The sequence below is a fragment of the Diceros bicornis genome, chromosome 2 (assembly GCF_020826845.1).
Source record: "Diceros bicornis minor isolate mBicDic1 chromosome 2, mDicBic1.mat.cur, whole genome shotgun sequence".
In the NCBI taxonomy this organism is placed as follows: Eukaryota; Metazoa; Chordata; class Mammalia; order Perissodactyla; family Rhinocerotidae; genus Diceros; species Diceros bicornis.
In genome coordinates, this window is record NC_080741.1 from 79735976 (window position 1) to 79761007 (window position 25032).

The 25032-nt window shown below is 36.2% G+C and overlaps 1 non-coding gene across 1 annotated transcript; it reads left to right on the top strand.

The window, feature by feature from the left end:
• Positions 1-20804: 20804 nt before the first annotated feature.
• Positions 20805-20908, top strand: LOC131421565 (U6 spliceosomal RNA). The gene has a single exon (XR_009223905.1). It is a non-coding gene; the product is annotated as a U6 spliceosomal RNA (small nuclear RNA).
• Positions 20909-25032: the final 4124 nt, after the last annotated feature.

A 25032-nucleotide genomic window follows, 5' to 3' on the forward strand; every position in this document is an offset into this window, starting at 1 on the left:
CTGAGAAAGCTCATGAGAGAAGTTTCTGGGAAGGTGGGAAAATTCTATGTCTTTATAGGGTTCTGGATTATACTTGTATGCATTTGTCAAGACTTGCTGAACTTCATTAAGATATATGCTTTGTAATTTATATGTAATTTTAAAATGTTTAAAACATTTGCTATAATATCCCTTAGAAATCAACAACTTTAAAATATTTACTACTTTAAAATCCCTCTGGAATAAACTTTGGAGAAAACACATACTTTAAATTGATCAACTGAATTTAGATCTCAATATAGTTTTACTTAGTAATGTTTGAAATATTTTTGAAATACTTAAGCTAAGTTCAATTTGCAGAATTAATGTGTGTGTATCTACTTTGCAAACCCACTCATTCATACCAAAAATCTTTAATGAATGAGTGAATAAAATCTGAAGTGCTATGCATCAAAGTACAAGTGTGGCCTCCCAATTGTGAAGTCCCAGTTGAGCTGTGGGTATTAGGAGGCAAGGAAGGATAAGAGGAGAATATTTCATATTGCTCAAATATTTCAGAAAGAATGTACTAATTTCTATCAATATTACAATTTTTAAGAAAGAGAACTTTTCAATGTTTATAGCAAAAAACTTATAAATTTTTAGATTACTAAGCAATAGGATAATTATTTCTTCACACACACACACACACATACACACACACACACTCAGAGAGCTAATATCCTGGAAGATTTTTAAACAATGTTGTCATTTTTTACTTTTAGTTAAATTCACAGTTCTTCAGGAATTAATTCTCAACAATGCTTCTTCCTTTGTTTTTAAATATACAGAATGTACTACTGTCCCTTCAGAATACAGAAAAAAAACATATTTTCTACCTGAAAGTTCCTTTTGGATATAGGCAGTTAGTATTTCAAAATCACTTCTATTGAAATATAAATCACATATAATAAAATGCACCCATTATATGTGTACAGTTAGTAAGTTTTGGCAAATGGATGTGCCCATGGAACTCCCATCACATTCAAGATATAGAATGTCCATCACCTCAAAAAGTCCAGTCTACCCCTTCCCAATCAACGCCCCACCCAACACCCAGCCCTATTCGAACACTCTTGTTTTTTGTCACTATAGATCAGGGAGCTGAGTCTGCAGTGTCCATCAAACAGTAGGCATCTCTTTCTCCATTTTAATCAAGTTAAATGATTTCAACTGATAAGAGGTGAGACGTATGTAATTCAGTTTCTTCTACTTTATCTTTCCAAGATGGCAGTCCCATCTATGTGTCCCTTCTCTATGCAGAAATACGCCGAAGGAAAATGATGGCAGCTGAATCTGAATACAGCATATGTTAGTACATTGAAACACTCCTTTCTCTGTTCACAGTTCTTCAGCCTACGATGTTGTATCCCAATATACTATAACCATAAGCTTACATGCATTTATCCAGAACGTACACATAAAATACGCTTTTTTGTCTCCAGTCATTAGAAATATTCTTAACCCTGCTGAGTTAGTTTGAGGGAGGTGGGTAAAAACCCAAGAGGTGATAGAAGAGTTAAACTAATATTTAATTGTTAAATTTTGTGCAGAGAGATTTGCTTGCAGCTTCACTGAAGATCCTTCAATACAAAAACATAAGCTTCTTTTCACCAATTCAGTTTTCAAAAGCAACTGATACAGAACCTGGACAAACAACGGAAACTGAAAATAAAATTCTTACCCCTTCAAAAAATTCTGTCCAAATCTTGCCATATGGATCCTTAACGTAACTGACAGCATGCATACACCACCACTACCACTTGTACTGACTTAGTCGTTCCTATTTTGAAAAGGCTGCCCATTTACTTTGTACTGAATCTGCATTTTAGCCTGGGGACTCCTCTCTGTTATAAAACGTTTGTGAAGAAAAAAAGTTTCCCGCGTTAAGTAAGCAAATGACAGCTACTAGCACCTACAGGGGTACTGCGTATGATAGTGGAAGTCTTCCTGTGCACAACATTCTCCATAGATGATAATGTAAATAGTATCCCTGAGAGTGGTGCAGTACACAAATTAAACAACCACATGTGGTGGTCCTGTGCAGATCCTAAGCATTTTGCAATAGAAAATGATACACTAATAACCGTCAATTCTCCATTCTATTTTATAGGGGCTACTACGCTCTACACTGCTTTCCCATTTCCCTCAGCAAATTTACAACTTTATGCAGAAATTGTATAGGATATGAGAAGTACATGAAGCCTTCCAGAATAGGGTATTGATATATTTATTGGTGAAGCAGTCTCTATCCAGGTAGGGATAAGAACTGTGAGCTGCAACGGCATGGCATGACCTGGCTAGTGCAGTGAAAAAATGTCAAATATTGAGCCAGTTTCTATAACTCTTCTGGTGATTCTGCACTGCACTGTAAAGTGGGATGACTTGCATGAAATGCTGATGGCTCTGTAGATTTATCTGTTATTTTAGAGTTTTTGAAAAATATCCTTTATACTCTATGAGGTACAGTTAATTAGGCTTTTACTTGTGACATATGCATTACTATTGTCTTCCATTTGGACTTAAACTCCTTGAAAATATTTAATACCCCAGCATTCTCCATAATTTCTAGAATCCCTCAATAAATTTTTGGAAGACTGATTAATTGAGACATGGATCAAAGTACATATGTTTTAGTACCCCATTGATTAAATGGCTCATTATCCTATTGTAACAGAATAATGCATTACTACAAAATGAACTATTAATTATTAAATACTGTGCAACTCAAACTCACAAAATACTTCAATTCACTTTTAAGGGAGAGAGAAAAAGGTTGAAGCATGTGAAAAAAACTACTATATTTTAGATTTGACAACTGAATCATTAATAACTTAAAACAGGCATTTCTGGAAAATTAAGCCTCAAACGCTATACCGCTTTTTAATTTTGTGTCTGGAAATAGCAACAGACATCGCAACTTTTATTACTTTTTGGCTTTCAAAATGTCTCCTATATTATCTTTGAAATTAGGCACCACACATCAGGGCTGGTTAACAGATTTGAAAATATTATATTAAAATTAAAGTGTGTTACTTGTATCTTACATTCTTCAGAAGTAACGGTGATTACCATGCATCTACCGAATCATCTTCTTTGTGTCATAAATTTTAAAAGATCAACTTCTGTTTATACAAACTCATTTTAGACACTAAATTTCTACATAGTAAAAAATCAAATCCACTCAGTATCATTCCCTGTTTCCTCTCCAGCACAGTGGTAATATTCAGAGAAGTAAAACCTGAACCTCCTGGCTACATTCTGAAGGTTTTTCCACTTGGGACTAAGCTAGATTGCATACTCTGGAAGATGGATTATTCAATGAAATATATATATAAGAAAGATCACCCTGTCCTTTGACTCGTGACTCTCATATATAATCATGGCTTCTCCAATACATATATCTGTAAATTCTTGTTCATTCCTACATTTCATCTCTAAATGTAACATAGTTACTGAAAAATATATTTATAAGATCTAACATTTATCAAATGTTTACTGTAGGCCAGGAATATTTAAGTGCTTTAAATGTATTTTCTCATTTAATCCTCTCTGCAGCCCTATAAATTAAGTACCCTTAATATCCCCTGACCCCTCCCATTTTATAGATGAGGAAAGTAAAGCCATGGAATTAAAAGTTTGGCTTGCTCACAATTAAAAATAATGACACTGAGGCTTGTTAATGTGACTCCAGAGCCAGGCCCTTAGCCTTTACATACACTATTAATTTGAAAGAGCTCATATATCCCATCACATTATCTCTTCCTTTAAAAATATAACCGCTTTGGAATTGAGTAGGAGTCGTGAAGGCACAGCAAAAGAGAGACATAGGTTTGATTCACAAAGTTCTTTTACATATTTTCACATGTAGAAATTGGGAGGCAAGTCCAAAAATTATATGTTTTAACTAAAAATACATATGCAGCCGGTCCCCGACGAACAATGGTTCTACTTGCAATTTTTCGACTTTATTGTGATAGCATTCTGTGGAGACCATACTTCGAATTCTGAATTTTGATCTTTTCCCAGGCTGGCGATATGCCATAGGATACTCTCTTGTGATGCTGGGCAGCACAGCTAGGCAAAGCTCTCAGTCAGCCACACAACCATGAGGGTAAACAACTGATACACTTACAACCATTCTGTGTCCATACAACCGTTCTGTTGTTCACTTTCAGTACCGTATTCAGTAAATTACATGAGACATTCAACACTTTGTTATAAAATAGGCTTTATGATAGATGATTTTGCCCAACTGTAGGCTAATATAAGTGTTCTGAGCGTGCTTAGGGTAGGCTAGGCCAAGCTATGATGTTAGATACGTTAGGTGTAGTAAATGCATTTTCAACTTAGGATATTTTCAACTTAATGATGGGTTTATCAGGATATAACCCCATTGTAGTCAAGGAAGGGCTGTAATTAAAAGGCACACGTTAGCAATTACACAACAGAGAAGGCTTAAATAAAAGATGCATGAGCGTGGTTACATTATTTGCCAAACTATACTTCATCATGAAATTTGGGTCCTTGTTATATCAGACGCTAATGGTAAAAACTCTAAGTCACGAGCTTTCTGATTATTTTGGTGACTTCATTCGAGTAGTTTGGGATGGTAAAGAGACACAGAGATGTGTCATTTACATAGAAGATAAATTTCAAATTTTTAAGAAAGAGCTTTCACTATCCACTTCTTATCTCATGGAATCATATAAATTATAATCTGTAAAGAGTAAACATTTTCTTTTCAGATAATTGTCAGATTTGTTTTTTTTAATCTACTCATTAGCCATATTGTTGGCACAGCACTCACAGACATTAGATCAGATACAAATTCTGGCAACAACACATAGTGTCCTTCATAAAATATTGTTATGTATCCAAATGCCACATTATATAAAATTGGCATAGAGAAGTCACATTTTGGTAAGCTAATAAAATTGGTATCCAAAGGCTCTCATTTTTATTACAGGAACACTATGTATATTCAGCACTTTGATAGCAGGCATGGCCTATGTTCTGAAATGCTTCCAACAAGAGAAGGAATACAAAACCCTACCGATAAATCCAGCCAAAAAGAACTAAATTAGTGATGTTAAACAAAGTAGGGATTTGCTCTTGCTGTCTAATAACTATTAGCCAAATCTGAAAAGTATGAAGGCCAAGGAGTCTGAAAAAAAACCTGAAAAGACCAAAGAAAACGGAGGGGAAAAAGGACAAAAATAGAAAGAAAACAAATATAAAAAAGATAGCTGGTAGTCACGGACATTGGAGGTCTAGAGGGGCTGGTAAAAACGACTTGAACAAAAAGCAGGTGAAAGAGATGGCCCCAGGCAGAAAACACTAGTCATAAAAGTATTTTCATATAATAATTAACTGGCCCTTAAAACTCCTCCCGAACGCGCACCGACGCACTGCTTCTCCAGCCATGCTGAGGCCGCGTCCCACATACAGCAACTAGAAGGATGTGCAACTAAGACATACAACTATCTACTGGGGCTTTGGGGGGAAAAAAGGAGGAGGATTAGCAATAGATGTTAGCTCAGTCTTCCTCAGCAAAAAAAGAGGAGGATTAGCATGGATGTTAGCTCAGGGCTGATCTTCCTCACAAAAAAAAAAAAAAAGAGCTAAAAAAAAAACAAAAAAACTCCTCCCCCAAAATCCTTTTTTTATGATTGCCATTGAAGAATTAATATTTATAAAAATGATCCTGATTTTTGGGTCCTCTCAAGTAAAGTCAAGTGTGTTCTGTTTCTTAAGGTAGCACAGAATACAATACATTTAAAGGAAAAAACTGCATCCAAGTAGATAAAATTTACAGTTATGCCAATTAAAGAGAAAATGCTCATTTACTTGGCACATCACAGAACTAATACATGCCAGTATAATCCTGTTGCTGAGATAAGAATCTCGTAATATGTCATTTAGATTTTCTATAATTTCACCAATATCCTCAACTACAAAAGGAAATTATGTAACTTAAAACGTGAAAAGTCTACCAATAAATTTAGAAAGAAATTGTAGTAAAAATATTAACAGTATTATTACCATATAGTATGTAGACCACTTATTTTATTAATATTTTTAACACAAACAATAACGTGCATAAATAATTCCTATATTTTTAAAAATGACATTTGGTCATAAAAGTAGAAAAGTACTACACTCTTAAATCAAAAACAGTAAATGAAAGTCCAGATTTTATCTGATTTTTAAAATGACTTAACATCATCCATCAATAGCTGTACTTTGTTTTTCATCAGAATTGATCCAAAACTCTGAAGAGAGTAGCCACTGGGCATTAACTGAGGAGTACCAGAAAGAATTCCTTCCTTCCCCAATACACCAAATAGGTACAGAAAAAACTTTTCTGTTCCCTTTTTGTTTTTAAGATAAAATATTACTCATTGTGTGTGTGATTTGGCATGAGGCAGAAGAGGGAGTAAGTAGGGTAATAACTGAAGATCAGGAACCCAAAGGTTGAAGAAAGACTTAAATTGTGATAGGTACAAAACAGGAGTTGAGGCACTTGCTCAATTCTTGATCACCCACCATTTATCTCCAATTATGCAGTTGGACAATCAACTGTACTTAATTGTCATAATAATAGTGGTTGAAAATTTTAAGTCTCCCTGCTCAGAATGCACAAAAGAGCAACAGCTATGCAAACATAATTGAATACAGAGAGAAAACTACATTATTATAAATCAACTTGAATACTTAAATATTTTTTTAAAAAAGTCAGAGTGGTGAAGATGAAAAACTCTAAATCATGCTAAAATGGCTCTTTAAAGAAAGATATCCTGGGGGCCAGCTCAGTGGCGTAGTGATTAAGGGCTCCACTTCGGCAGCCCAGGGTTTGCAGGTTCAGATCCTGGGCACTGACTTTCACACCACTTATCAAGCCACACAGTGGCAGGTGCCCCACATATAAAGTAGAGGAAGATGGATACGGATGTTAGCTCAGGGCCAATCTTCCTCAGCAAAACGAGGAGGATTGGCAATAGATGTTAGCTCAGGTCTAATTTTCCTCACCAAAAAAAAAAAAGATATCCTGGGGGCTGGCCCCACGGCATATTGGTAAAGTTCGGCTTGCTCCGATCCGGTGGCCCAGGTTTGCGGGGTCAGATCCCGAGTGTGGACCTACACCACTCGTTAGCCAGGCTGTGGTGGTGACCCACATACAAAATAGAGGAAGATGGGCACAGATGTTAGCTCAAGACTTCCTCAAGCAAAAAAAGAGGAAGATTGGCAACAGATGTTAGTTCAGGACGAATCTTCCTCAGCAAACAAAAAAGACATTCTGGTCTTCAAAAACCTGACTGAACTATTCTGAATGACAAAAAGAGCTAATGCATTGACTTTTTCTTTTCCACCTGATAGCTTATAGGAATTATTTAATCATTTGAATGAAACTTTCCTTGTTTAATTACCCTAGATGTCTCAATCTTTTTTACCTGCTGATCATGGAAGGCTCATGTGTAAAAATCCAAAGAGATGATCTTTTTTGTGATAGTTTTCAAATATAGAAAAAAATTTCCCACATTTGAAAATAATCATTTTCATGAATAAAAGTGAAAATACAGCTATCGCTTATAAAATTATTGTATTTCATAAAACCTAAGACACCATTAATTATAACACAAACCAATAACTTATGTTCCACTGAAAAGAAGAAAAAAGTTTCCAATTTGACTGATTATACATTCATACTACCTGAAATGTTTATTTTAAAATATTGCAGAGCTCTTTTAGACTTAGCTAATCTTGAACATCTCTCTCTTGCCTACACATAAACAAGGAAATATAAGCCAAATAAATTGGGTAGAATATGTATTTTCAAAACGTTTTCACATTCAGAGTACAATTTTCCTGAATCCCTTTTCTACTCAGAGTCATCTACGTCCATGTTTTTTCCCACAGAGTATCATCCCCTGTGCCACGGACAGCACTGGCGGTACAGTATTTCTCAAAAGGCTGCTCCCCGATGTCTCCAGTTTTTTCTTCTAAGCTGCCAACACACTTCTGATCCGGTGCTTTCTTACACAAAGAGTTAATGGAAGTTTTCAGATCACAACCAGGACTCATACTCTTTCTTTAACGAGTTCATAAACGGTGTGTTAACTGAAAGGTCGAGGGGTAGTGGTTGTCCCCTCTTGCCACCATGACGTAACTCCAAGTTTGTGCGTGCACAGCTGGTGACGACTTGCATTGCACCTGCTGCCCTGTTGACAACGATTGTTACATCCTATTGATTAATCGACACTGTTTTCAGAGCCACTAAATATGTGAACGTACGTGCATCTTAGCAGCAAAAAAACGTGAAATTTGGGGAGGTAAACCTAGAACTTATTTCATATTTTTCAAATATACTTGAATAGTCAACAGGAATAATGTGAGGTAAATAGTTTTTTAAAATTGCCCCAAATATGTCCCTTTATTAGGATATAAGTTTATTTGCATTGAATGGGGGAAATGGTCAATCACATATTGCCTACTACATAATTTACTTATTTATGATTTATTTGCCATCTCCCCCCACTAGCATGTTGGCCTAAACAGAATGGGGATTTTGTCTGTTTTGTTCACTGACATACCCCAGTACTTAGAATAAGGCATAGTAGATAGTAAGTACTTAATAAATATTTGTTGAAAAAAATGGATCACAAAGAATTTCGATGATTTATTCTTTACTGGGATTCTTAGCTGTGCCATTAGTACTTCCCTGTTTTATTTCTTTATCATCACTCTTATCACATCATAGATTGTATCTGAATAAACTGTCAAGTTCTGAGGTCAGGAACGATGCCTTACTGGTATCTTTATGAGTAAGCATTTACTCAGTGCCTAGCGTGGTGTCAGGCACAGTAGGGGCTCAAAAAGTATTTGTAGAATTCTAAGCATTTAGCTAATTATCATAGTTTAGTAAAAAGTCAGGCTAAATAAAAATTAAAGTTGGCCAAATTAAGAGTTGGATTAGAGGGGTCGGCCTGGTGGTGCAAGCGGTTAAGTGCACGCGCTCTGCTGAGGCGGCCCGGGGTTGGCCGGTTCGGATCCCGGGCGCGCACCGACGCACTGCGTGGCAAGCCATGCTGTGGCGGCGTCCCATATAAAGTGGAGGAAGACAGGCATGAATGTTAGCCCACGGCCAGTCTTCCTCAGCAAAAAGAGGAGGATTGGCAGATGTTAGCTCAGGGCCAATCTTCCTCACAAAAATAAAAAGAAAAGAAAAAGAGTTGGATTAGAGAAGGCAGGATTCATCAGTGAAACTAAGATATTAAATACGTAACTCCGCCAAAAAATTTAGTAACTATACTAGATTTTGAAATATTTCATGAGTCTTTATTGGTCACTGAATCACCAACTGCCGTTGCTGATGATTAATTTTGGATTAATAGATTTTTATATTATAAACTCTTAGGTAACTATGTTTCATATCTAGACATTCATTTTTGATGATGTTAAATGATAGGTATGTAATTCAATTTAAAAGGGACTATGGTAGCTATGTATTGCACTTCCTGCAACAATAATAATAAAAACAGTAACTATACCAACAGCTCCATGGATGAGTTTGGTCTGACCAGTACATTAAGGTTTTCCAATGTTTAATGTTTATAGGCAACATTACTCATGGAAATGTAGAAAGTATTACACTGTAAGTCTCAGTATTTCTAAAAGATGTAAGACTCCTTTGTAAAATGTTGGAATAAATGATTACACTTAATAATTTTCCCTATCACATGTTGAACCAATGGGAAAGTCAGGACTAAGACTCAAAAATCCCAATCTTCTTCATAGCCACTTAGAAGCTAATGTTGATCTCTCTCACTCATACGTACCATCCATCCTGATTTGCAAACTGTCTTTACTACATGATGCAAACAGTATGTTTGTTGCAAAGTGAAAAGGGTTAGTTAAAATAAAACACACCAAATATTTATGCTTGAGACTCTTGCAGAGGAGATATTTAAACAGTATCTAACAGGGAAGAAAGATAGTACATTTGAGTGTGTATGTTTTAAATTATCCACTTAAAATAGGTAGTGTGTGGTGAAGGTCAGCATATAGTTTGCCTATAGGACTTTATCTTCAAGTATAGTTGTTATTAATAACAGAAAGAAATGCATTCTGGGATTGTAATTCTTCAAAGTGAAAGGAGATTAAATATATATATTTTGAACTGCATAATGTCAGTTTCAATTGAATTGCATGTTTAAAAATAAAGCTACCTCCTTCAGAATAGTTAAGTGTCTATCAGAATGTAGCCTACATCCAAAAAAGGTATTATTAGTCATATTAAATAATAATGTTTAAGAGCCATACTTCCAGTAAAGAAAACTAAAACTTGACAAGTGGATATTTCATTAGAACTTGTCAAAAAACTGCAATCAACTAAATGTAATAATATACAATAGAGTGGAAATATGGTGTATGGAACAGATGATCAGGTTACAGAATATAAAACTTAAAATGTACAAAATATGAGTTCCTGCAGTAAATATTTCTCTTAATGATGCAATTAAGCTGCCCTCTGAGACTCAATGGAGAAGCTTCAAGGGATGAAACATTTTGGATTGCCTTTCATAGATGACCGGAGGTTTAGAAGGTTGACTGAACTGTATAAATATTAAAAGTTCTCTGCCACCTTCTAATGTTGTTATACCTTTACTCACTGTGAGGTGCAGAAAGCGAAAGAATCAAATCAAGAAAGCCTGTATTAAAAAATAGTGATCATATTTGGCAGTATAAACCCACTGTAAAAGTAAAGATAACTGCAATTTTGAACATGCTTGTGGGAGAAGGCAAATGACCAATGACTAGTTCAATTAGGGATCATCAAAGAAAACAAAACCATCTTGTGCACTGAGTAGCTCTCAGGTAATCTATGACTTCCAAGTTTTTCAGCCCTTCTTTCTTCCCACACAAATGGTTAGCCTCTCTATTTTGCCCACTGATCAATCACAAGGAGTTTCCTGAACTGACTGGAATGTGAAGAGAAAAATAAAAGTCATGAGTTCTTGAAGGCACGAGTCAAGCCCCAAGTTCATTCCTTGAAAATGAATTCATCCACCCTCACGTGCCTCTCATGTACTGTGCTTTGCCATAAATGTCTCAAATCCAGTTCTGATATCGCAAAGCAGTATATTTTATGAAATATGTGATAAGTTCACACATCTGAGATCAGAATTTGGCCGATTGCCCTTTCAAATGCTAAATAAAAACCAGGTTGATTGCTATAGCACTTTGTCAAAGATACCAAACAGAATCCATATATCACAAACGGAACTAGGGCAAACTCAGAGCAGATTCACTGTCTAAATATATAAATTCATTCTTCAAGAAACATCCTTCTGTAAAACACCATTAAAACTGGTGTCTTTCATAGTGTTAGAAACTCTTCTGTAACATAATTGGCATAAACTATTTGAAAATAGTTCCATTGGCATGACCTAATGTTTTAAATAACATTTTTTATAGTACCAACTTTTTCATCTTAGATCAACCTTCTATAAAATATTTATAAAATAACATGTAAAACGTGTAAAAAGTTGGGGCTGGCCCCGAGGCATAGTGGTTAAGTTCAGAGCACTCAGGTTCAGTGGCCTGGGTTCGGTTCCCAGCCGCGGAACTACACCACTCATCAGTGGCCATGCTGTGGTGGTGACCCACATACAAAACACAGAAAGACTGGAACAGATGTTAGCTCAGGGCGAATTTCCTCAAGCAAAAAGAGGAGGATTGGCAACAGATGTTAGCTCAGGCCAAATCTTCCTCAGCAAAAAAAAAAAAAAAAGTGTAAAAAGTCTTTATCTAACATTCTTGTCCTTTGTTAACTCTCTACAGAGTGATATAAATAATAGCAGTGACTCAAATGTGAGGTAAATGCAACTGTGCACAAAAATTTCATTGTATCTAATCAAACTTTGAAGAAAAAGTTAAACTTAAGTGAAAGAGAATTAATTTATGGCATGGCAGTAAATTGTTGTAACTATCATAAAATCATCTATATTGATATTCTTTCCTCAAATTAAATTTAAAATAAATTGAATAGTTTTTTCTTTTCTGTTTTGGGGGGAGTAGTTTTTGAGAAGTTGATGTAGACAGTTCATTTTTGTGTTTCAACACTTAAACAAGACCTGTAAGAACAAGAAGAGTGGATTGATGTTGAAAATCTCAGCAGCCAAACTTCTGCTGTTCAAGATTTGTCAAATCAAAGAACATCACCAGAAGATCTGATATACCTTTCTGGAAAAGTTATGACATATCAGCAGTTATTCAAATAGGGTTGAAAGTGGTCTTTACCTGATTGGATAATATAAATCTTGAGACGATAGTAGAAAAACGACTGGGGAGGAGAAATAAATCCTTCAGGGATCCCATAAATCATGCAAAAGAGCCTTCAGCCCCCTATGTATCAGGGTTAAATTTACACATTTTAGCACACTTTAATATAATGTGTGGACAGAGATGAATATTGCATTGGGGGTTGATTTATACTAGTTTTAGAAGTTTCTATAAAACTAATTCTGTGTTTCCTTATAAATTAGTATCACACACTTATCTGGAATGAGTATTTAATGGAAAACTTTCATTAATATTTAAACTATAAATGTACACGAAACATGGAGACCTTCAAACACTCACCATTTGCTACCTAAAATTTGCCAATTCTTTTGAGTTTAATATCTTTCTCCAAGAATAAATCAAGTATTAATGTCAAGGCATTTCCAACAGCAATAGATCTAGATGTCAAGGACAGTCTGACATTCATTAATCCATAACGAAAAGTGAAAACACAAAGGAAAACAGACTATTTCTTGCTTGGCATGAATTTAATTAATCAAGTAGTTAGACAGTAGTAGGACAAAAATGCTGAAACAGAAGCTAAATATCCATTGGTCCAAGTTATGGGGGAGCTTAGGTTAGATACACTGAAAGGCTTCAGGATTCTATGATCCTAAAATATCACAAGGATTAAGAAGAAGAAGGATCAAAGTATTGAGTCTTCGGGCCAGCCCCGTGGCTTAGTGGTCAAGTGCATGCGCTCCACTACTAGCGGCCCAGGTTCGGATCCTGGGCGCACACCGACGCACCACTTGTCCGCCCATGCTGAGGCCACGTCCCACATACAGCAACTAGAAGGATGTGCAACTATGACATACAACTATCTACTGGGGCTTTGGGGAAAAAAAGAAAAGGAGTAGGATTGGCAATAGATGTTAGCTCAGAGCCAGTCTTCCTCAGCAAACAAAACAAAACACAACACAACACAAAGTATTGAGTCTTCAAAAAGAAAAGAAAGAGTTTAGCAAAAACTCACAGTAAACAATTTTTGTTACATAACTCCCTGTGTGAACTCATATTTGGTCATAAACCTGCCATATCATGGTGGAGTAGCTGCTGTTCTTGCCTCAATATCCTCTTGGCACTTATTTTGTTATACAAAAGGCTGCTTAAAATGAACACCCATGACTCTCTGCCTAAGGTCTTTTTTTTTTCCTTTGGTGAGGAAGATCAGCCCTGAGCTAACATCCATGCTAATCCTCCTCTTTTTTTTGTTTTTTTTGCTGAGGAAGACCGGCTCTGAGCTAACATCTATTGCCAATCCTCTTCCTTTTTTTTTCCCCCAAAGGCCCCATAGATAGTTGTACGTCATAGCTGCACATCCTTCTAGTTGCTGTATGTGGGATGCGGCCTCAGCATGGCCGGAGAAGCAGTGCGTCAGTGCGCGCCCAGGATCGAACCCGGGCCGCCAGTAGTGGAGCGCGTGCACTTAACCGCTAAGCCACGGGGCCGGCCCTGCCTAAGGTCTTTATCTGGCCGTGGACTATACTCAACCTGTGTGGACGGCAAGCCAGTGGTGCTTAAGAGCTAAAGCCTCTGAAAGCAGCCTTCAGCCAATGATGAAAGGGAGGCAGTGGGTATGTATCCTAGCGTCCTCACCCCTAAGTGGGAATAACTTTGAGCTATACTCTACCCTGTCTCCAGGGCTCTCTAGTGGGACTTAGCCCCAGTTGCCCACAGTGGTAAATATCTTGATAATGCTACACCATTGATTGGCTTCCTTTTTTTTTCTACCTCAATTCCCCACTTCCTACTGGTTATCTCCAGAGATCACCTCCCAAATAAACTACTTGCATAGGAATACTTGTCTCTGGGTTGGCTTCTGGGAGAACCCAAACTCCGGGCAGACATATTAGAATCAAATAACTTAGTGCATGATTAGTTAAGAGAGATTGACTAACGTTGGACAAAAAAGCAACTTGCTGGTTATTGACTAAGAGACATTTTATAAAGGGTGAAGACAATATGTGAATGACCAAACACTGATAGATATTATAGCAGGGTTTCTCAGACTTGCCATGGTTGATATGCCGGGATGGATAATTCTTTGTTGCGGAGACTGTCTTGTGCATTGTAGGATGTTTAGTAGCATCCCTGGCCTCTACCCACTAGATGCCAGTAGCGCCCTCCCTCCTGTTGTGACAACCAAAAATCTCTCTAGACATTGACAAATGTCTGGGGAGGTGGGGGACAAAATCATCTCCCATTATCCCCCTTTAAGAACTACTAGATTATAGAAAGGACTTCATTTAATGCATCCAATTAAATTCACTCATTCAACTACCACATATAGAGTGAATACTATGTACCAGGCATTGTGTTAGTAAATGATAAAAAAACACATATAGTTCCTGATTTCACAGAGTTCATTTTCTAGTCAGAGGAAAAGAAGTAAAACAAACTATTACCTCACAGTGAGAAACTGCCCATAATTCTGAGGCATTTTCCAATAGAGGCTGTAGGATGAATAATTTCTTTCCAAAATATATATATAACTACTTCAAAAGTGTGAGCCTATGTCTGCAAATAGTGTGATTTTAATTCTGATGAAGAAAAGACTGTTAATTTTCACAGTATGAGTTCTGCATTGTGGGAGTAAAGGATGAGATATTTGCCCTTGGTTCTTGCTTCAGGCCTTCTGTGCTGAAATACTGTGGGAGACTGAGCACATTTTGCTTTCTTTCACTACAGCAATTTCGTTCTTTTTCTTTCTTCGTTGCACACACTTTGCTCATACCTTCCACCTACCTTCTCCCTGAAAGTTTTTTTAAGAGATGCATGCTTCTGTTGAAAAAATGTAAATGATTATGATAACAGCAAAAATTTAAAAAGCATTGGAATGTGTTTTTTTTTATTTTTAGTCCATTCTTCTGAGAATATCTATGAGATTTTCCCTCCTAACCTCATATAGCTTCTTTTCTATGAATAACACAAAAATTGTCTTCACCATGTCCTGATATGACAGCTGTAGGAGGCACAGCTGGGCTCTCCTGATATCTCTTTGTGCTCATCAGTCCTGCAGGTGTGGAAGGTCTTATCCCGTGATCACTCGAGAGTCTACCTGAGGGCCTTCTCATGTCCTCTTGACCTGTGCATGGGACCCACAAAAAGTAGAAAGTGCAGCAGCATTAATGCCTCCAGAGTAGCTGGCAGCCAATGATGGATGAGAGCTGGAGAATAACTATCGTAGCTTCTGACAGGTTTCCCACACTCTCTCCCACAGTTTTCCATAGGTATTGATTCACCGTGTAACCTCTTTATCGGCTTCCTCCTCTCCCTGTCTCCATTCCTCACGCCCTTACGATACTGTCTAGGATCACTTCACCAATAAAGCATTCCAATGCATACTGCTTTGACATGATGGGCCAAAAGAAAAACCACCACTTGTTGGAGTTTACAACCTAGCATGAACGGTGAAAATTATTATTAATGTATAAAATATTACCATTCTCTTAGATACTACATAGGGTCTGGAGTTAAAGGGAGAAACCTAGGCTGGAGATATAAAATTATAATATATCTGCATATTTTCTCCATATTGACTTTCATTTTTTTTTTTTTGCGAGAGTGGTGGAGGGTAATATTACAGTAGTATTAAATAAAAGACTTTGGTATTTTGACCTGTCTTTTAATATCTTGGATATTTTTTAATGCCATACTGTTCTCTTGAAAGTCAGAATTCTGATAATCAGTTCTCAAGAAAGCATGTGAGAAAAAACAAAATTTGTTCAGCAGGAGCATAATCCTTCTTATTTAAACTCTGATTTGATGAAAGCTACATTAGTATGGAATATCATGACACTGATAGTTCCAAAGACACAGAGAAGCACTTGGAGTGATTGCGTTTCTGCACAAACTCACAGCTGACGTTAAGATTAAAATGCTGCCTGGTTCTCCAACATGCAGAAAACATAAATTGGGCAGTTGCAGCAAATAATAACTGTGTATTATTGAAGTACAGACTCTCAAAGTCCAGGTCTGCTATTTAAAATTTTACAATTGAATGTTTTATATAGGTTTTCAAAACCCTGTATGGGTTCAAAAACCCATTGTACGTGATTTATACAGTGCTATTTTGCTCTTTTCAAGTCTATGTAAATATAGTGGTGGGTGTAATAAATTCTTAATACATAATTTAAACCATTTTGTGCTCCTTTTAGCTAAGTGTATTAAAAGATGAAATGTGCATATAATTGTGTTTGTGAGAAGGGTGTTTTTAAGTAAAGAAACATTGACTAAAGGAATAGTTTTGCAATTGGGAGATAAATATTTCCAATATGTTTTCTTCCACTGAAAACAAAAGATTATATGACAGCACACAATTGACATGTAAGTTGTTTTGAACTAATAAGTACTTTCTTTAGATAAAGGAACATTGTTTTGGAGCAATAGTCTTTTTTTCTTTCTTGTTTTCTTTTTCTCTCACCAAGGTACTTCTCAGAATATTGTTAAGTACCTGAACTAAAACACATTGAGTTACAAAGGATACAAAGAAAACACATTCTGAAATGTAATTATCAAAATATTAATAAAACAAATTTGTGACACAGCAATATATGCACTTTAATAACATATTAAATAACACAATCTGGCAGTGGGTCTAACAACCGCCGTAATTTCAAAGTAAAGATGAGCAATATTTCAAGACGTGCAAAATGTGTAACGTGATACAAAAATATCAGTAACTTCTATTAGCGACAGAGTTATAGGTACTGCTAACACTGTTGTGGTTTGTTGCCTACATTCATAATTAAAGGACACGCTGAAAATAATTTTGCATATTTTACCACTTAAATTCACAAACCCCCTAAGTTCTATCGGGGCCACTTGATAAGAATTCTTGCTTGGAAGTAACAATACAACATTGGTTGACACTGCTAAAAGAACTTTGAGGATCTGCTAACCTAAACTTGTTTTAACAAAGTAATGACTGGAAGTTTTCAATGTTTCCACAATATAAGCTTTCATTTTCAACACTTAAGAGCTGTGGTAGCAATTCGAATATCTACGGGAAATGCAAATTAATAAAATGGGTCAAAATAGGAGCACATGAGTTGTGAAGAATATGGTAAACCGGAGAACACAGGCTCCTCCTAAAGGAAATTTCATAAATATGCCAAAAAAAATGTCTTAAGGCCCAACTAGTCCAAGGGTCACCTATTTGTAACCTCTGAAAAGATAGTTTAAATATAAAAAATAGTTTTAAATATTTTATAGATTTTGAAAGCTATTTGCAAGTATTGTCTTCTGTCTTTACCACCTACCTATATTGCCACAGGTAAACAGATAATATTACCTGTTTCACAGGATAGAAAGATAGATGAAGAACAATCGATGTCACATAGCTTGTTAGAAAATCTAGACATAATAGCCGGTATTCTGGTTTTCTCTAAAGAATAAGTCATTGCTGAGACCTTGGGTTGGCAAGACATATTTAGGGGAAAAAAAGGTCAAATTTAGCTCAGTGTGTGAGCAAATAGTAAAACTTAACTTGCAAATGATTGCATAAGATAATAAGTCCCTGTGTGCTGAGTTGTCTACTATGCGTGTTGTGCTTAATTCTCGACTGATTATGTATTTCTAGTCTTTATAACAATTTTGCAAGGTAGGTGTTGGCATCAGTATCAGATACTCAAACTAGTATTAGACAAAAACGAAGAAAAAATCTCAAAGTGTCCACTGGCACCAAATACTTGAATCGTCATCATAATTGTTCTCTCACATTTCCACTTCCATATCAGCATAAACTGAATCTCCCAAAACCAATGCCAAGATAGAAACAATCTTTTAATCAGAATATTACTATGTTCAGCTTTGTTGACTAAACATGCCAGAGAATCTTTTGACCTCTGTATCTCTGTTGACTTTAAGAATGTCAACTTGTGCAGGTTAAATTTACTCTATAAATGTTTTAAATTGATATTACGTAATCCATACCATATGGAAGAGAGAAAAAAACCTATGGCAAAACTCAATTTTGTTTAAAATGTTTTATCATTACTTATCTAGTCAATTGAAAATAAAATTAAAATAGATTCATCTAAGCATCAATGTCAATTAAATAACTAATAAAATCTCTAATTTCCTTAATAATATACTATTGGAAAATGTGATGCTATTTTTACTCTTTTAAAAAAATCAAATTTATACTGATGATACAGTTAATATAGCATTTCGAATTCTTTCTTCACATCACATAGCTTTCTAAATTTTTCCATCTCCAAATAGTTAAAATTAATGGTCTATTATATTCCATTGTAATTTAAAAACATATGTTTTATTTGTGTTCTAAACTTTAGAAATGAAAGCAGAAAATAAGTTAATATTTACAAAGAAAACCCTGGAAAGTGTGAAATTGAAATATTAAGCTTGTTTCTGCCATTGCATGATAAAATTAACTTTTTCTTTTACTTATACAGCTCCTAATTTTTTTTGTGTGTGTGTGAGGAAGACCAGCCCTGAGCTAACATCTGCCAATCTTCCTCCTTTTTTGCTGCGGAAGCCTGGCCCTGGGCTAAAATCTGTGCCCATCTTCCTCCACTTTATATGGGACGCCGCCACAGCATGGCCTAATAAGCAGTGCCTCGGTGCGCGCCCGTGATCCGAAACTGTGAACCCCGGGCCGCTCCAGCGGAGCGTGCTCACTTAACCGCGTGTGCCACCGGGCCAGCCCCACAGCTTCTAATTTTTTACAAAAAACATATATTACTGTCATAATAAAAATTAAGCTTATGTTTAAAAATTTATTAGAATTTCTCACATACTTTCTTATTCTGTCTATAGAAAACTCATAGTTTTATTTCTTTTTTTTTTTTTGGTGAGAAAGATTAGCCCTGAGCTAACATCCGATGCCAATCCTTCTCTTTTTCCTGAGGAAGATTGGCCCTGGACTAACATCCGTGCCCATCTTCCTCTACTTTATATGGGACGCCGCCACAGCATGGCTTGACAAGCGGTGCGTTGCTGCACGCCCTGGATCTGAACTTGCCAACCCTGGGCTGCCGAAGCAGAGTGCGCGCACTTAACCGCTGCACCACCGGGCCGGCCCTCATAGTTTTATTTCTTAAATGAAGAAAAATAAAGCAGGAGAATGAACCAGGGAGAAAGTAACTGAGATTTTATGTAACACAGTAAAGTAAAGCTCTGTAACAAGGTGACATTGGAGCAGAGACTGAAGGAAGCAGTGGGCCCCACAGGAAGAAGAGTGTTGGAAGAGGTATCCAGGTAAGGGCAGAACAGAAGTTGTCAGAGAGGCACCATGCTATCAAATAACATTTATCAACACGTATTATGTATACTTCTTATGCCTTTTCATTGCTGTGAAAGTACCAAACAACTAAAACACGTGATTCCTACACCCAAGGAATTTTAACTTGAGCCAGGTGAGAAATGTGATAAATAGAAAAGAATTAGAAAACAATTTAAAGTAAGTTCTCCTACATAAAAAACCAATATATACCTATTTTTAAAAAACACCATCTATTCCATTTAATCTAGGGTATTAAAGACAGATTTTTATATTATTAGATGAAACTAAAGCTTGCAATACCTATTCTATAATTAAAAGCCATTGGCTGTGTGCATTTAAGACTTTCCTAATGACTCAGGATTAAGAGTCTGTGCTTTGTCTACAATTTTGTTTTTAAAACTAAATTATGTTTCCTTCCTTAGTAATGTAAAAACAGATACTATATCTGTAAATTAATTCTGACAAATCCTTCAGCAGACTCTAAAATATCACAGCGACCAAGATATAGGAGACACCATTTATGAAATGTTCTGTAGCCCTCTTCAAATATTGTCACATCTAAAAATTTTTTAAATGTATTCTTTCAATAAATACTTTGCTGTTTTGCATTGTAATGCCATGGCACACCAGTTGACTCGATACCTCTTCATTTGTGTGCCAACAATTTCAATTGTGTGCCAAATTTATTTCTGCTACAAGTGTAGAGCTATCCTCTTATGATCAAACTGTGGAATATCATGTAGAGTGGAATAGTATAACATTAAATGAGCATTATATCCAGCCAGTCCTGAAAATGACCACATAATTATTAGAACAAAAAGAACTTAAGAGAGTCAGCAGAAAGAAGACAGTAATTGTTAGACTGGTAAACAGTTGGAAACAGATGGAACCAAAGTTAAATAAGCATCTTGTACAAAAAAATGGGGTTCAGTTTAGTACTCCTTCAAGTGTGAACCAACACTCTTAGGTGTGCCTCCAACACAAAATAACAGAACCAATTGACAACCAACAATGTGTTAAGCTCTCTGAATAAAATTTGTACAGTAAAATTCTGTAAAGCTTCATCTATTCATTCAACAAATACTTAATGTACAAGATTAGGAAAGAAAATTATAAGTGGATTAAATATTATCTCTGCCCTCACAAGGCCTATGATCTAGTAAGGATATAAGCGAGTAAAAACATTATAAGAATGCTCACTTCAGCAGCACCTATACTAAAATTGGAACAATACAGAGATTAGCATAGTCCCTGTGCAGGGATGACATGCAAATTCATGACGTGTTCCATATTTTTTAAAACTTGGCTCTCAAAAATTTATTATAGAAGTGAATATGAAAAATTGCTAAAGTATAGGGGCCGGCCCGGTGGCGCAAGCGGTTGGGTGCGCGCGCTCCGCTGCGGCGGCCCGGGGTTCGCTGGTTCGGATCCCGGGCGCGCACCGAAGTACTGCTTGGTAAGCCATGCTGTGGCGGCGTCCCATATAAAGTGGAGGAAGATAGGCACCGATGTTAGCCCAGGGCCGTCTTCCTCAGCAAAAAAAGAGGAGGATTGGCGGATGTTAGCTCAGGGCTGATCTCCTCACAAAAAAAAAAAAGAAAAAATTGCTAAAGTATATATATACATATATACATAGAGCATGCAAGATGCATTTTATGCTGTTCACAAGAAAACCATTTTAATATAAATACATAGGTTAAAGGTGAAATGATGGAAACAAATTTATCATCCAGACATTAATCAGAAAGGAAAATGTAAGGATGGCTATAATAAAAAAAGACAGGAAATAACAAGTGTTGGCGAGGATGTGGAGAAATTGGAAACCTCTTACATGGCTGGAGAGAATGTAAAATGGTGCAGCTACTTTAAAAAATAGTTTAACAGTTTCTCATAAAGTTAAATATAGAGTTACCACACCACCTAGTAATTCCATTCCTAAGTATACACCAAAGAGAAATGGAAGCATATGTACGTGAAATGTACAAGTGTATTATTCATAATAACCAAAAAGTGGAAACAGCCCAAAGGTCCATCAACTAATAAATGCATAAATCAATGATGTGTATCCAAATTGCGCCCCCTAAATATGTCCAGGTCCTAATCCCCAGAACCTTTGAATATGTTACCTTACATGGCAAAGGGGGCTTTACAGATGTAAGTTAAGGATCTTGAGACGGGGAAATTACCCTGAAAGGTCAGGGGGGCCCAATGTAATCACAAGGTCCTTAAAATTGGAAGAAGAAGGCAAAGGATCAGTCAGTCACAGTAATTCAATGTGAGAACTCTACCTGCTTTTGCTGGCTTTGAAGATGGAGGAAAAGGGCCATAAGCCAAGGAATGAGGCCAGGCTCCGGAAGATGGAAGAAACAAGGAAATGGATGATGGATTTGCCCCTAGCCTCGAGAAAGGAATGCAGCCCTGCCAACTCCTTGATTTTAGCCAAGTGAGACCTGTATTGGACTTCTAGTCTATAGAACTGTAAGATAATAAATTTATGTTGTTTCAAGCCACTAAATTTGTAGGAATTTTGTTATATCAGCAACAGAAAACAAATATATCATAAATGAAATATTATTCACCTATGAAAACAAATGAGTATTGATACATGCTACCATATGGATGAACCTTGAAAATATTATGCTAAGTGAAAGAAGCGAGTCACAAAGACCACATATTGTATGATTCCACTTACATGAAATGTCCAGAATAAGCAAATTTATATAAAGAGTACATTAGAAAGATTACTTAAAGCTGAGAGTAGGGAGTCTAGGAGGAATGAGATTAACTGCTAATAGGTATGGGATTTCTTTTGGAGAACAAAGTTTTCTCAATTTAAGTTATGGTGATGGTTTCAGAACTCTGTGAATATACTAAAAAGCACTTTAAATGGGTGAGCTGTATGATACATGAATTATATCTCAATAACACTGTTTTTAAAACAGAAAGTAAAAAGAAATTTGGAGTGACTATATTAATATCAAAGTCGACTTCAGAACAAAAATATTACGAGAGATAGTGACATCATACAATAATAAATGGGTCAAGTTACCAAGAAAACATAGCCATCCTAAATGAGTATGCACTCAACAACAGCGTTTCAAAATACATGAAGCAAAAACTGATAGAGAAATGAAAGGAAAAGTAGAAAAGTTCAGAATAATATTTGAAGACTTAATTCTCCTCTCTATTTGATAGGTCTGTTTCCTGAAAAGACCTGGAAGGAATGAGACCCTAGTAGCAAGAAGCACACCTAGCATCTATTATCTTGGTTTCTAAATACCATTTCCAATAAAAAGAACCAGGGCTCTTTGAAGAAATGACTGATTCCAGGGCTGGGACACGGAAAGTACAAGATGAACTTAGAGTATTTTGTGCCAGACTGTAAGAAAGTATTCAAAGAATCATGGGGACATATCAAAACAACACTAGAGTCAGCTTGAAAGCACTACCACTGGCCACATCTGGGACAACTGAGCAAAATACATCATCATAGTAATGAATTATAACCCACAGAATAAATAAGAATCCATGAGTCCATACAGATATATGAGAAAACAAAATGAATGGAAGAGAAAGGAAAACTCTTTCTTAGAATAGAATTCCAATAATAAATACAGAAGTAATGAGAGAATTAGAAAATCACTATTTGGCAACCACTACAGTAATAATTTTTCAGGCAAGGACCATAAATAGATGCTAAAACTAGTGGGAAAAAGTCTACAAGTATCTCCATACAAGATACTTATTAATTATACAGAGGGAACTAATAACTTTATAGTCAGCAAACCGCTAGCTGCCATCTTAAACAAGTGATCAAAGTTAATACCACCAGTAATTGAACAAACTGACATCATCTGCTTATTGATATGATGCCCTGAGAAGGATACTCCTGCAGTATTCCTGCCAAAAATGCATGACCTGAAGCTAAGCAAGAGGAAACATCAGACAAACACACTGAGGATATTTGTGCAAAATAATTGGCCTGTACTCTTCAAAAATGTCATTGACGTAAATGACAAAGGACTGAGGAAATGTTGCAGAAAAAGGAGACAAAAAGACAAGACAATTAAATGCAATGTGCGATCCTGGATTGGATCCTTTACAAGCAAAAAAAAAAAGAAAAAGTTTTGATATAAAGGTCATTAATGAGATGACAAAATTTGAATAAGGACTATAGATTGAAATACTGCGTTAATATTAATTTCCAGATTTTCATAACTGTCTCTGATGATGTAAGAAAATGTCCTTATTTTTAAGAAATAAATGCTGAAGGATTTAAAGATCACAAAAGAGCCATGGGCAGGGTGCTGAAGAAGGATATCTGAGAGACATCTAACCAAACTCGGGATACGAGGGAGAGCTTTCCGCAGGAACTGATAACTAACTGTATTTTAATTTCCTATTTCGACTATAACCAATTACCACAAACTTGGTGGCTCAAAACAACCTAAATTTATTATCTTAAGTATTGGAGATCAGAAATCCAAAATGGGGCTAAAATCAACATGTTGTCAGGATGGTGTTCCTTCCGGAGGCTTTAGGGGAGAGTCCACTTCCTTGATTTCCAGTTCCTGGTGATTGCCCACTTTCCTTGGAACTTTGCTCCAGACTTTCATCTTCAAAGCCTGCAGTGGCCTGTTCAATCTTTCTCAAGTTGTATCACCCAGACACTAACATATCTTTTGCCTCTCTCTTCCAATTTTAAGGATGCTTCTGATTACTTTGGGCCCATCCTGATAATCCAGAATAATCTCTGTATTTAAAGGCCAGATGATTAGCAACCTTAATTCCATCTAGGATCTCGATTTTCCTTTGCCAGATAAGAACCTATTCGCAGGTTCCAGCGATTAGGGTGTGGACATCTTTGGTTGGCCATTATTCTGCAAACCACAAAAGAACTTACTTTTCCTTCTAAACCAGGTATGAAACTGTTATTTATTACAGAAAACCAACTCATATTGACTTAGCAATTAAGGAAATTTTTTGGTTTATGTACCTGAAAAGTGCAGGAGCTGGATTTAGGATAGGCTTGATATCGTCAAAGGACTGGTTTCTGTCAACCATTCTGCTCTGCTTTTTTCAGCACTTATGTCACCAGAAATCATTCACCCTCATGATTTGATGATGATTGGCAAAAGGTGTCATAGATAAAAATTTCTTCCTTCATATCAGCAACAGAGAGGAAGAAAAAAGGAGAAATGGATTAAAGGGAATAACCAACAAATGTCCACTCTATCCTCGCATCCCCATCTCACATCCAGAATTATAATCTTTTATTAATAGAGCTGTAAATAACCCAGAGTAGTCTAGAAGTACTAAATTTTACCTAATAGCATCAAGTAAAGCAATGCAAATTAAAGGAAATACATGGATGCTAGGTTCATACTGCATGAGGTACTGAATCTTAACCAGGCACCATT